We start from the raw sequence: 11081 nt of genomic DNA, 5'->3' as shown, positions 1-11081 counted from the left end.
ATACCCAGAGGTAACAGCCGAGGGTTTCTGGAGGGACTGCAAGGACCCAGTGTTACCCAGCAAAGTGACTGGCACATTTCCCAGGAGAGTTCACTAAGTATAGCTGTTTGGTTTTTGTCTCAAATTTCAGGATCTTCTCCTTGTTTAGAACAAATGGGTGTGGCCACCCCTGAGGGTTAGACTCACATCTGAAGCTCACCAGGAGGGGACGCAGGCACCCAATGCCAGCATCCGAATGCACAGGAGCCGTGCCGTAGGAAAGTCAGCTGTGATCTTTCCACAGAGAATCTGCACAGGAGGCCAGTTACCACCTGACAGTTGTCACGCTGACCGCAGACTCCGTGCACATGGAGCTAGTGATGTGATCCAGGTGTGCGACAGGCTGGAGAGAGGGTCAGGGGGTCTGTTTCCCAAGGAGGCGCTTATCTCAAGGGCAGACAAGCCGTCCGACAGCCCAGGCAGCCTTCCCCCTGTGGGGCTGGGGGCGGAGGGGGAGGGAACAGGTCCTGGGCCAACTTAGCCTCCAGGGCCCCCGTTTGCTAAGATACGGGCTGATCCCAGCCCCCCCACCCCCACCCAATTAATGACAGTTTTCATTAGACTTGGCAGTGTCATTCACTGGCCTGTCCCAAAGACTTTGTCCCACTTCTGGTCCAAATGCCACTACACATTTGAGACCATCTCACAGACAGTCTCGGGGCTGCCTGGACCACAGCAGGTTGACTTTTGCACGACTGTCCTCCATTTTTCCACGGAAAAGTCTTGGCAGGGGGGATGCAGAATGCAGCTGCGTGCACAGCGCGGTGCCTGGCTCGTGGAAGGTTACTCACAGCAAATGACAGCTGGCGATGTTATGTGAAACGTGAGTGACAGGATCAGATATCCCAGCGCATCTCGGGGCAGGGCGGGTCCCAGCCGTCAGGGTAGCCCAGAGGCGATCAGTTCCTGAGGCACGTTTCTATGGCTGCAGGCGGAGCCAGGAATCCTGGGTGCACCACCACCCCCCACTCACCCACCTACTTTCCCGTGACAGCCTCCTCAGTGCGTGCCCATAACCAGCCGTGTCTCCCCTCGGCCTAACTAAACAGATTGATCAAGAGTCGATACAGGTCCTAATTACAGGTTCTGCCCTGGAAGACTGACGGGAGGAGATGAAGAGGGAAGGGCAGCCCCTTGATGGGTGCCTGTAATGAGGTGTCACCGGGCCCCACTGTAAGTGGTTCCTAAACATGGCCTCTTGTCTGCGGCTGTCAGCAGCCCGCCAGAGCTTAATGAGCTGCTCCTTCCTGCCCCGGGGTTAATGTCAGATGACGAGCACGTCTGCGGCACGCGAGGCCCTGCCTGACGGTTGGGGAGCTGCATCTGCAAATGTCTCCGTTCACTCAAGAATTGCGTTTTTCCAAAACCCCTGGCAGGGCTATGCGTCGGTTTCCCCATCTGACCTCTTGACCTCCAGGAAGTGCAGTTGCTAACTTCCCCAGGGCAGCCTCTTCTCTTGGCTCGGTCGGATGTGGGAGACTGTCAGCCAGGCCTGGACTTTGGGTGCTGGAATGAGTGGTTGAGAAGGGAGACTTGGCATCCGACTAGTCAGGTGTGAATCCTGACTCGACTATTTGCAAGCGAGGTGACTTCTCTAAGTCTCAGTTTCCTCATCTGTGAATTGGGAGCAATAATAGATAAAAGAGTGCTTTTACACCTGGACTAGAACGGAGTGCTGTGCTCCGCCATGCTGACTCTAACCAGCTGCAGCTGATAAACAGCTGCCGACTTGGAATGACCCCGGACAGGACACGCCCACAGAGCTAAGTGAAGACTCTTTCTTGACCAATATAGAGTGAGACTTACTTAACCAGCCATGTACAAACCAATGGACTCATTTCGTGGACTCCAGGATGCAAACTACAATTCTTAATTAGGATAATCACAAAGGAGCTTCCTTCCCTAGCACATAAAATTCCTTGACATTGTCCCTTCAGGGAGCCACGTGGTGGATTTCCTACCCAGTGTGTCTTCCCTTGGCTAGTAAATAAGTAAACTAGGCGATCACTCTCCCAATCACCATGGTGATCTTTGTCTTTTCTTGAACCACACCTCTTTCATTAACAGTACTCTCTCTAGTAGGTGGAATATTGCCACCCCCACCAAAGACGTCCACGTCCAATTCCTCAGGATCTGTGACTATGTCGGGTTACCTAGCAAAGGGGAATTACAGTCGCAGGTGGAATGAAGCTTGCTCATCAGCTGACCTTGAGATAAGCAGAGTGTCCTGGATGATCCAGGTGGACCCAATGTAACCCTGACATCTTTAAAAGGAGCGGAGGGAGGCAGGAGAGAACCAGAGAGACGTCGGCAGGAGAAGGGCTCAGTTGACACTGTTGGCTTTGAAGACAGAAAGGGCCACGAGCCCAGAAATGCAGGTGGCCGCTAGAAGCTGAAAAAGCAAGGACATGGGTGCTCCCCTAGAGCTTCCAGAAGAGAAAATAGCCCTTCCCACACCTTGAATTTAGCCCAGTGAGGGCCAGGTCTGACTCCTGGCCTCTGGAGTTATAGAATAATAAATCTGTGTTATTCTAACCCACTGTGTTGGTGGTGATTTATCATAGCAGCCAAGAACAGGAACACAAGTACCTCCCTCGTTGGGTTTTTGGTGAGTTCTTACAGGCAAAGTGCTTAGAACCATGCCTGTCAACTCACAAGTAGTAGTATAATTACTATAATATCATCAATTCCTTCATTATAGAGCGTCCTGCCTCCTCCATCCCTTTGACCATTCCCACAACTCAACTCCAGCCAACAGGGTCTGAGGAAGGAGAACCGACCTTCCTAAGCACTTCCTATGACCAGGCATTGCACCGGGCCCTGTGTCCAGCACTGGGCACATGCCCTCTCCGTGGCTGGTGTCTGGAACCACTGTCTCTAGAAAACAAGGTCAAGTCTGTACTGGAAGGATTGCAAGATCCCAGTCACAAATCATCCGGCATTTGGGGCATTGGAACAGTTGTCATCAGTCACCAGCACCCAGCCTTCTCCATGAGGCACTGTTCTGTCTGGCATTTTCCCGTCCCCATCAGCCAGGGGAGCTGAGCTGTCCTCAGAGCCCAAGCTGAGCAGCCTCTGCCTCATCCAGGCTCCCGCCCTTGTGGCTTGTCCTCCACTCTCAGAAGCAACCACACTCAGTTGACCTCATTGGCCTGCTTCCTCGAGGAATGGGACCGTGCCTAGTTCTGGCATGTGGGTCTCGGAAAGTCTTTGTTGCGCGAAGGAAGGGTGAGATGACAAATCATTCTCATTTGTTCCTTTAAAAAGCCAGGGCTCTCCACAGCAAAGCTTAGATTAATAGGTTGGACCTTTTCCAATGCCAGGGTCAGGACCAGGGTGATGCAAGAGAAGCACCTAGAGTGCAAAATTTAAGGAGGCACTCGCTTTCCAAGGCTGGCCCTGTACTTGCACAAACCCATGGTGAGTACCCCCTTAAATTTCACACCGTCGATGTTCTAGCCCTGTCCGATGCAATCAGGTACTGTTTCAGCAGCAACCATTGCTGGAGCTTAAAGGAAATCTCATTAAATTTCTTAATGCTAAATAAATCAATTGTTCAACACTCATGGAAAGATGATGAATTTAGCTTGTGTATTGGGGAGGGAAATGCTAGGTTATGCTGTGATAACAAATTAATCCTGAAATTTCAGGGGCTTAACATAGCAGGTGTTTATTTCTCACTCACGTTCCTTGTCCATGCCCCCCCCTCCCCGAGGGGGCCCTGCTCCACACGGCCACTCAGGGAGCCAAGAAGACAGAGGCTCTGCCAACTTATAGCTGCGCCATCCTCAGTCACCACGGAAAGAGAAGGGAAGAACGTGTAGAACTCACCCCTGTTCTTCTCCAGTTTTGCTTAACACAATTTATTTCTACTTACAGCCCATTAGCTACACATCATTACATATCTCACCTAACTGCAAGGAAAGTGGGAGAGGGACTCTTCCTATGTGTCCAGCAGAAGGGAGAGGGGAACCAAGATTTTCTACTTGAAAAATATAAGGTCCTTGCCTGAATGGCACTTACGACCTAGGGCTGTGATTCTCAAACTTTACGGAGCAAAAGCATTCATGGGGCCTCTGTCAAAAATGCAGATTCTTCACCCCTACCTTCCAAGGCTCTGATTTGGGATGTCTTGGGAAAGCCCGGGCATTTATATTTTTGCACACTCCCCAGGTAATTTAGATGCAGAGGGTATGTGGAGCACAGTCAGAGAAGCTGGATCCAGCCAGACAATAGCTGGGCCCTACCAGTGCCACTGAGTACTCACTGACCCCGAGTACTCACTGAGGTCACTTGCCTTCACAGGGACCTCCAAATGGCTGTGAGTTTTGGTAACCTTGCCGAAGGCACAGACTTGGACAGACTGGTCTTAAGAGGGGGAGCCTTCTGTCTCTGCAGGATTTTCTCAAAGGGCAGGCATGGCCTAAGGCATGGAACACCTGTTACAGAGACAAAAGCAGCCATGTGGGCCACTCAGCCCCAGGGAGGTGCCTCATTCCACACCCTGGGCAATTCTTGAAGTCGGGAGGGTTGTGGTGGTAGACAGAGCAAATTCTGCAGCTCAAGCTTATGTGCACTGGGAAAGAATCCAGAACTGAGTAGAGCTGAGAACACTGACTGGCTGTAGAGCTGGTCAGTGAGCAGGGCCCTCTTTTGTGTAACATACGAAGAGACATTGAACTTCTCAGCAGCGGGCATGAAAATTCACTCATAGGGAGGGGACTTCTGTGTTGAAAAGGCAGCTGCGGGGGGGGGGGGGGGGGGGGGGGGGAAANGAAAGGGGGGGGGGAGGTGAGGCAAGATACCAGGGATCAGGGATAGGGAGGGGTGTGGCAGGGCGCGCTTTCTTCCAGGAGGGAAGTGAAACGGCAGGAGGGAAGAGTCCCATGTCAAAAGCGCAAAGCAAAGGGCAGAGGGTCATTTTCCCTGCTTCACTCTGGGTCACTCCATGATGTAGGGTCTCTGCACCCCCTCCAATGGTCTTGGAAGAACTGCTGCACCTGCGTGAGCAGAGGAAGAGGCCATAAGGGCTGGAGAGGCCACGAGGCAGCCCGAGTGCCTGGCAGGATGGAGAGTGGTGGCGACAACCGGCCAAAGACTGTGCCTGTGAAGACAGACTACTCCCCAGCAAGTGGGCTGGACACTAAAAGCAGGGGAACCAGCCAGTGGGAGCTCTTTAAACACTTGGGGCAGCAGGGCACCCTTACAGGGCTCAGAGCTGGTGCGTGCCCAGGGAGGAGCTGGGGGCCAGGGCGATCTGGATTACATCACTAACCTAAACAGTTGGCCAGGACAGTAAACACAGCCCTAGTGATAATAGTAATAATAATAAAAATAATAACAGTAGCTAACACTTCTACAGACCTACTATGTGAGGTCTTACTTAGTAATTCATCTACCCCCATAACGCTCATGACTTAGACGTATCATTGCCTCCATTTTATGAGAAAACTGAGTCCAAAACGAGGGAGTGGGTCAAGGTCACGGCCTGCAATAACTGAGCCATGACTTGAATTTAGGCAACATGGCTTGAAAGTCTATATTCTAAACCACTGCCCCCAATATATGTAAAAGTGCTTTATGAAATAAATGTTAAGGAGCTGAACAAGGAAATATATCACTAGGCTTCTGGACATGTCGACAAGCAACATTAAAACAGAAAGAAGCAAAACCAACCCAAGAACTAAGGACTTCCTGGGAGATAAAGACAATTGTGACTTAAAGATACTGACCTTCCCCTCGTGGGCAGGAGTGTTCGCCGTGCCCAACATCTCAGCCTTGCTCACAATAACAATTGTCGTTTGCTGATCTTAAGCATATCAAAAAAACATAAAAAGCCAATCCAGCCTTAGGAACTGCTATGAACCAGATCAAACATCATTTATACCCAGAAAGTCAGGGACAGAGAAGACGAAACAGGAGCACAGGAGGTCAGCACTGGGTGGGGCTTTTCAGCCCCCAGACTCAGCTGACAAGCAGACGGTCTTGGCTACAGGGGAAAGCTTAGCACAGACCCACACGGAGGTCACCAGGAGATGCCAGAAGGTCTGAGGTCTGAGTATTAGAAGCTGAGCACAGCCAGGAATGTGAGGGCCAGCCCCAGAGAGCCAGCCCAAATCTGCAGGGCCCCATCCCCGGGAAGCCCCTAACCCAGGCGGGAAGGCTTTGCCCAGCTTCTGGAACACGGCACTGAAAACACCGCCCCCCGGGGATGCCAGGCCCACAGTTCAGAGCAGCCTAGGTCTTGCAGGCACCATAGCGAAGATAAGGCCCCTTGGAGGCAATGAAAAATGTGCCCCGATAACTCTGCCACTCAAGATGGCGTGCGGACGTCCCCCCCAGTGTGAGAAGTCTTTCCTGATTTCCAGGTCTGTGCTTTGCTTTGTCTTTACTGATGTATGTACGTCAGGTCTTGATCATCACACTGTCCTGTAATTTGGTCTGTTTTCCTTTCCAACACACTAAATACGTGTCATTGCTAAGAAACTGAGTTCTCGACTTACACTGTTTTGCGTTCATTTCTTAAAATATCTTGCCGAGGTTTCAGTGTGAACCACCGAGCCAGTCCTGATGGTTCCGAGCTGGCCTGTTCAGCTTTGGGTAAGCAGACCCCAAGCCAGCCAGTCCTGACTGGAAAACACCCCAGCAGGGCCCCTCGCCCTCTGTGTACATGAGATCCAGAACAAAGGTGTCCTGGGGGACCTCCCAAGGCTGCTGGGTGGAGGCTGCACCTACCTACCCAGCCTTGTCTGTGGCCCGGCTTGAAGGGAGCTTTTGTGGCATCTACGCCTTTAAGAATAAAGTACTTTGAACTTGACTGGAGCAGCAATCTCCCTGAGACTGTAGTCTGAGAAGCAAAGGAAACCAGTTGGCAGATTGATCCCAGGGAAACTAAGTCTCTGTAGTTGGACAACCCCCCACGTCATGTTAGCATACCCCCAAACACACAGGACTTGATATCGGGGCGAGGGAAGGAGGGTCAGGAGGACCAGGCAGGAGTCTGCTCTGGAAGAGCTTGCACACTCTCGGAGAGCCACGGAAGTGCCATCCAAATGCACTCATGGGGCTCCCTCCCCCCTCCCCACCAAGCCCTCTACCCCTTTCCACTACCGGGGTGTCAGGTGGGGATTCTTCCCCGGGACCTGGAAGCTCTGCATATTTCCTAAGCTCGCTCGGCATCCTGCTCCCACTGGTCTAACTCACCTGCCTCCGTGCATTTGCCCTCACGCAGACGCCCTTCCACCCCATTCCACGGCATCCAAGCCCCACTCACATCCCCATCGTCTCCACGGTTCCCTCCCACGTTCCCCAAGCTGGACTCCCTCCCTCTCATTTCTACCCCACACCTGGTAGAATCCTGCTGGGATTCTTAACAATCTAGGGCACAGGTGACAAACACAAGGCCCGTGGGCCGAATCCAGCCCTCCACTCCATTTCATCCAGCTCGGCACCTTGTTTCTACCCGGTGGCAGCACCGAGGTCCTTGTCCCTAGTAAAGGGGTAGTTACATTTATACAGTCCTAAAATTACATTCAGCCCTTTGAAGACAACCTCAAGGCTGACATGGCTGCCAGTGAAAATAAGTTTGACACCCCTGATCTAGGGTGTAACTTGGACTCATTTCCTTTTCCTATGCTTGTAAGAGCACCCTGTGTTCCGGTCCAGGTTCCCCCGGCACATGAGCTGTGTGGCCCGGGGAAAGCCACTCTACCTCTCGGAGCCCGTCTCCCTATTTACAAAATGAAGACTAGGCTGTCTACCTTCCAAACTGCAGGGGAGAGGGAAGCAGATCACATTTATGGCTCCCCAGTCACGGGGCCTGGCACACAGAAGCCATGCTCACCCAGTGCCAGCCAAGTGCTGCCCCGCCGGGTGTAAGAGGACAGACTCCGGGGTAGGCTCCCTGGTTCTGCAAGTTTCTGCTTGCGTGACCTTGGACAAGCTACACACTCTTTCTCTGCCTGAGGGTCCTGCTCTGAAAATGAGAATGAGGAGAGTTGAGTGGACTGAAGCCCCAGTCACCTCTCCACCTCTGCCGGGAGCAACTGGTCCTCTTAGCCCCTCCCACTTGAACTACTGGCACTCAAACCTTTGTCCCAAGGACTGTTTGGCGGGGAGGGAGACAGGCTGAGACTGGAGGCAAACGAGTGCGCGTCCCCCTGCGGTGGTGCGGTCAGGGCCGTGGTGGAGCGCAGAACTCAGGGCCTTGCCCCAACCGAAGAGCCGCATAAACCACCAGTCCTGGGAGCTCTCGCTGCGGACTGGCCACGGTCATCCCCCAGCCTCATCCGTTTTTACTGAGTGCCCCTTTGGTACCAGGCACGCTGCCAGGTGCTAGCAATACTTCCCAGCTCCTACCCTCCCGCACTCGCCAACCTGGGGAAAGTGGCAAACACTTTCAACTGCATGCGCTCAGTGCCGCCGCAGGGATCTGCGGGGACTGAGGTGCAGGCCGTGTGGCAGACAGGACGGGCAAGTGGAGGCCTGGCAGGGAGCCCTGGCTGGGCTGCAGCAGGAAGGGCGCTAGGCTGGGCTCTCTGTGTTCCCACCTGAAAGAGCCATCACCAGGGATAGCAAATGTTGATGCTGCCCCCCACCCCCCACCCATAATGAAGATTGGTCCGTTCTGGCTTTAGAGCTGGTACTGAGCTGCATTTTGGAAACAGCCTAAAACTGGGGATACGATGGGCCTGAATTCCAGCCCTAGCTCAGCTTCTTGCTACCTAAGTTGCTTCACCTCTCTGGACCTCACTTCCATCATAACCTGGAGCCAACAATACATACCTCTCCACAGACACAGGCAACAGTGCGGCTGTCACCAGAGGTCACGGACGTGGGAGAGAACGACAAGGGCAAAGATGGTCAAACATACAGGGACGGAAGGAGACTAGCCCTCGTGGTGCGCACACAACGCAGTGTATAGATGACGTGTTACAGGATTGTACACTCCGCGCCTGTATGATGTTCTTAACCAGTGTATACCTCTCCCACTGCTGTGCAGATTAGGTTGAATAAGTCCCGCCAGCGCACAGTCGCTGGGGCACAGTGGTTGGTTGGAGGGCGCACCTGAGACAGCAGTGGGCACTGTGGGGGGAGGGGCGTGCAGAGTGAGAAGTTGGGCGTGGGAGGGTGCTAAGAGGCCGTTCACAGAGCAAACTGAGAATGAATACCAGAGGACTTAGATCCCGGCTAGAGGACAGCATTCCAGTTACAGAACCTTCCACAAGCAGAACTTTGGAAGTCATGATCTCCTTTGAAAAGGTTTTACTTGTGCGAAAAATGAACTTTTGCCCAGTCATCCTCTTGAATTACCAACAAAAAAATGTCCAGCTCAACCAAGATAAAATGAGTTTTTCCACCCCGAGCAACACCCAGGGTCTGTTTGCTCCACCAAAGCTGCAAATGGAATTCCAGGCAGTGCAGCGGGTTCAGCGTCTCCTTCCTGAGAAGGAGCTCGGACCTTCCACCGGGTATTTTGAGGGGTGATGACGAGACTATTGGATCCGAAGATATTCTTAATGACCCATCACAGAGTGAACTAAGGGGAGAGCCACACCTGATGGTGGAATATAAACTAGGCTTGCTGGCGTGCAGTGAGCTGATCACGGAAAGGGAGGGGCTACCTCGTGCTTACATCGTCTTTTTACTACAAGTGTCTGTGCACGATATTCAAAGTACTGACACCTGAGAAAAGGAAAAGGTTGAATGTGGACTTCTCTGATCTCTCACGTGCCAGAGAAAACACGGGCTTCTTGGGGTATGCATTGGATTGGAAGGAATGTCTGATGTGGTCTCTGGGTAGTGGGGACCCCGTGAGCTCTCTAAACCCCAACTTGGAATCCAAGGGCACTCCCTCTCTGGGAGCCCCACCCCCCCGACTCAGCCAGTTCCAGAAAAATCCCATCAGAGTTTTAAAGCTCTGTCTGGGCAGGGATTCTAGAACCAACATTGGCCTGAGTGGGCGTGTGACCTCGGATTCTGAATGGAGAGAAGGATCAAGGTCAAAGCTCCAGAAGGGCCTGAGACCTGCAAGGGGCCTCGTTACAGTAACGCCACAGTTTTGATGTAAGTGGAAACCAACCAAAAGTAGCCTTATCAAATAACTTAAACGTCTCACAGAATTTTTCAACATATAATGATCTAATATATCTACAGTGATCTTTCCAATTAATGTGCACACAACAGCCATCATCGGGAAGGGGTGAGGACAGGGCGGGTGTTGGGGTAGAAGGTCAAGGTGCTTAACCCCTAGGCAGGTGCTGAGATGGTCAGTCTCCCTCCCTGGCAGCCCTTTCAGCCATAGCTGTGGAGAGAACCCTCCAAGAGGAGTCTTGTCACAATGAGGTTTAGAGCTTCAGACTCAAACGTCAAATATTAGGAGAGCAAGAGAGAAAGCATGGACTCTCACCATGGGAGCTGGGCTGTGAGCTTTTCTCCTCAAAAAATCCTAGTGTGCTGTGCCCTGGCTGGTGCAGCTCAGTGGATTGAGCGTGGGCCTGTGAACCAGAGGGTTGGGGTTTGATTCCCAGTCAGGGCACATGCCTGGGTTGCAGGCCAGTTCCCAGCAAGGGGACCCACGAGAGGCAACCATACATTGATATTCTCTCCCTCCCTCTTTCCCTTCCTCTCTAAAGATAAGTAAATATAAGTAAATATTTTCTTTTAAATCCTAGTGTGCTGGTGTTAGTGTGCATGCCAACTTTACTCCCCACCTGTAGGCTCTTAGGCACCCTGGTGTGGTAGGCAGCTTCCGGCAACTTCTGCTGGTATTCGTTCTCTGGTATTTACTTCCTTGGGAAATGCCCTTTCCCCCTCTCTCTCACTTCACTGTGATCACTGTGGGATGGAAACTTGCTTTAACGCATAAAATATGACAAAGTGGTGGGATGTCACTTCCTGAGATCAGGTCACAAAGACCCTGACTCTCTCTCTCTCATTGACACCCTCTTGGCACTTTCTGTCTGGCTCCCATATGCTTGCCCTGATGAAGCAAGCTGGAGGTGTCCACATGGCAAGGAACTGGGGATGGACTCCAGGCAACA

At 52.4% G+C, this 11081-nt stretch overlaps 1 pseudogene; it reads left to right on the top strand.

The window, feature by feature from the left end:
* Window positions 1-9170: 9170 nt before the first annotated feature.
* LOC118985976 (proteasome maturation protein-like) lies at window positions 9171-9727 on the top strand (annotated as a pseudogene).
* Window positions 9728-11081: the final 1354 nt, after the last annotated feature.

Source organism: Sturnira hondurensis, unplaced genomic scaffold (genome assembly GCF_014824575.4).
Source record: "Sturnira hondurensis isolate 20B ecotype Veracruz unplaced genomic scaffold, ASM1482457v3 Scaffold0004136, whole genome shotgun sequence".
Classification (NCBI taxonomy): Eukaryota; Metazoa; Chordata; class Mammalia; order Chiroptera; family Phyllostomidae; genus Sturnira; species Sturnira hondurensis.
This window is presented reverse-complemented; position numbering and strand designations above follow the sequence as displayed.